A 3,007-nucleotide genomic window follows, 5' to 3' on the forward strand; every position below is an offset into this window, starting at 1 on the left:
TGCAAAGCATTGGTCGAGGGTATATCTTCTGGACCCTCCCAGCTGGGATGAGTAGGTCGAATCCACTCCACCATCCCAATATCCTTAAGACTTTCGGTCCCTTCCTCTACATTAAACCGAGGGAGATCAGGCATTCCATCTCGCTCACAGTGGGCCATCTTTTGATCCATATTTCAGCTAACCAAGCAAATAAACTATTAGAATCTTTTTAATTCCTTAAGCTGCAACGTTAAATGTAGAATCCCTAATTAGTAGGCCCAAATCAGTAAATTCAGCCTGATTCAACTCTATATTACTTCTACCATTATCCCACACCCCGAGTATCCATTCCCATGCCTTTTCTTCAGATTTCTGCTTACATAAATTAGAAAACTCAAGCAGTTCTTTCCAAGTGTAGTGCATTCCTCATGGGTCATGTTCTGAACTTCACCTCTAGGGTCCTAACAGGACTTCAGTCTATTTATAAGTTGATATGGTTTGGCCTTGTGTCCTCACACAAATCTCAACGTGTAGGTCCCATAATTCCCATGTGTTTTGGGAGGGACACTGTGAGAGATAATTTAATTATGGGGCCATGTCTTTCCTATACTGTCTCTTGATAGTGAGTAAGTCTCATGAGCTCTGATGGTTTTAAAAACAGGAGTTTCCCTGCACAAGTTCTCTCTCTTTGCATGCTGCCATCCGTGCAAGACATGACTTGCTCCTCATTGCTTTCTGCCATGATTGTGAGGCTTCCCCAGCCATGTGGAACTGCAAGTCCATTAAATCTCTTTCTTTTGTAAATTGCCCAGTCTCTGGTATATCATTATCAACAGCATGAGAACAGACTAATACATAGGTCTAGAAGCAAACAGGGCTGTTGGGGATGGCTCCTGAGGAGAATCAATATCATCTTGCTTTCAACTGCCTCGGGGATGCCATCACTATTGCATCAGGCAGTGCAAAGTTTATCTCCTAAGACAAAGATGGAAAGGCTGTTGGCAGCATGGGTCAGCGAGGGAATGTTACCCTACTGGGGATGAGGAAGTTGTTTCTTCTAGCAAAAAAGGTTCATCAGAGTTTACAAGCTCAGTGTCCCCAGCTTCATCAGGGTTCTGCCAGGCATCCCCATTCTAAGATGCAGGGTCCCATTCTTTTCCAATCAATGCCCTGTCTTTAACAGTAGAGACCTGTTGAGGTTGTGCATGCACCTTTCATTGCAGGTCAGCCACTCGCATCATAAGAGCTTGTGTCTGATTTTCCACAATATCAGCTTTTTCTCTAGAGCAGATAATACTCTAAGGGCAATCTTGAGCAGACTTGAGGCTCAGTATCTGCTCAGTATCTGCTTCTGAAGCCAGGAGTTAGAATCCTTTAGTTCATCATTTTCTTTTATCACTTTGTCCAGTGAACTTAGGAGCAACCAACCAACTTCATTATGTTCCACATACAGTCAAAGATGTTATGTATAGAGTCACTACACCCTTTACCTTTTGCAATTGGTGAATCAGGAGTGTCAAAGGCATTTATTTTGCATAACTGTCTAAACAGTTCATGCCAAGGACTATCAGTATTCTCCATAGTATTAGAAGTAGATTCCTTAGCATGTTTGGGTATAATCATATGAAGCAGCCAATTTCAGAAACCCCAAAACCAATGAAAGAACTCCATCCTTAATATTATGTTCCTCTAGAGCCACTCCTGGTACCAAAATCTGTACTAGGCAATGTTCCCTGGAGGGATGGAACTAACAGGATACACACACTCACACACACACACACACACACACACATATACACACACACACATGAGGTATAAATATACACACACAGACACTATATATATATACACACACACACTATATATACAAGAGATATTTATATGTTTACTATATATACAGGAGATAGATATATATAAACATATATACTATATATATGTAGTAGTTTATTAAGGAGTATTAACTTACACAATCACAAGGTCCCACAATAGGCCATGTGCACACTGAAGAGCAAGGAAGCCAGTCTGAGTCCCAAAACTGAAGAATTTCGAGTCCAATATTTAAGGACAGGAAGCATCCAGCATGGGAGAAAGATGTAGGCTGGGAGGCTAAGCCAGTCTAGTCTTTTCATGTTCTGCTGCCTGCTTTTTATTTTGGCCATGCTGGCAGCTGATTAGATTGTACCTACCCAGCTTAAGGGTGCATCTGCCTTTCCTAGCCCACCGACTCAACTGTTAATCTCCTTTGACAACACCCGCACAGACACACCCAAGAACAATACTTTGCATTCTTCCATGCAATCAAGTTGACACTCAGTATCAACCATCATAAAAGGCAAAGGAGGGAATGTCCTATACAGAGAGTATGGTTTTGCCAACATCTTGATTTCAGATATCTGCCTGCACAGCTGTGAGAGAATAAATGTCTGTTGTTTAAGATACAAAATATGGTACTTTGTTAAAACAGCTCTAGTAATCTCAAAAAACTTAGATTACCATTATAGGCATAAGGCGGATCACATTTCTCAAGTAGCACCAGAAATGGCCATGCATTGAGTAGAACTTTGCTTCTTGCAAACATAAGATTGTAATGTCTAGACAATAAAATTATATTTTCTGCACAAGTAGTGATACAGATGAAAGGGTGGATAAGTAGTGTAAGAGTTAGGAAAGCAATTTAATCTCTCTAAAGGCATTGCCAAAGTTTCCAGTAGTGTGAAAGCACACTAGGAACACAAAAGAGGATGAGAATCAATGAGAAGAGGTGTCAAATACAACCATATGGCTATAACCTTCTAAAACAACAGTAAACAGAAATCAATAAGGAATTGAAAGCTAACATGTGTGACTCTGACTCTAAGATGTGTGGAAGACTATAGCAAATGGAGATCAGTGAGCAATGCTGTCCTCATGAGTATAAAAGGACATATGAGGTAAGGGGTAGCAAGATTATTGACTAACCTGATAGAGGGTATCTACCAGAATGTAATAGGAAATATTACTATTGTCTTTTTTATTAATCTAGTTATTA

This window comes from Mandrillus leucophaeus, unplaced genomic scaffold (genome assembly GCF_000951045.1).
Source record: "Mandrillus leucophaeus isolate KB7577 unplaced genomic scaffold, Mleu.le_1.0 Scaffold449, whole genome shotgun sequence".
NCBI classification, from domain to species: domain Eukaryota; kingdom Metazoa; phylum Chordata; class Mammalia; order Primates; family Cercopithecidae; genus Mandrillus; species Mandrillus leucophaeus.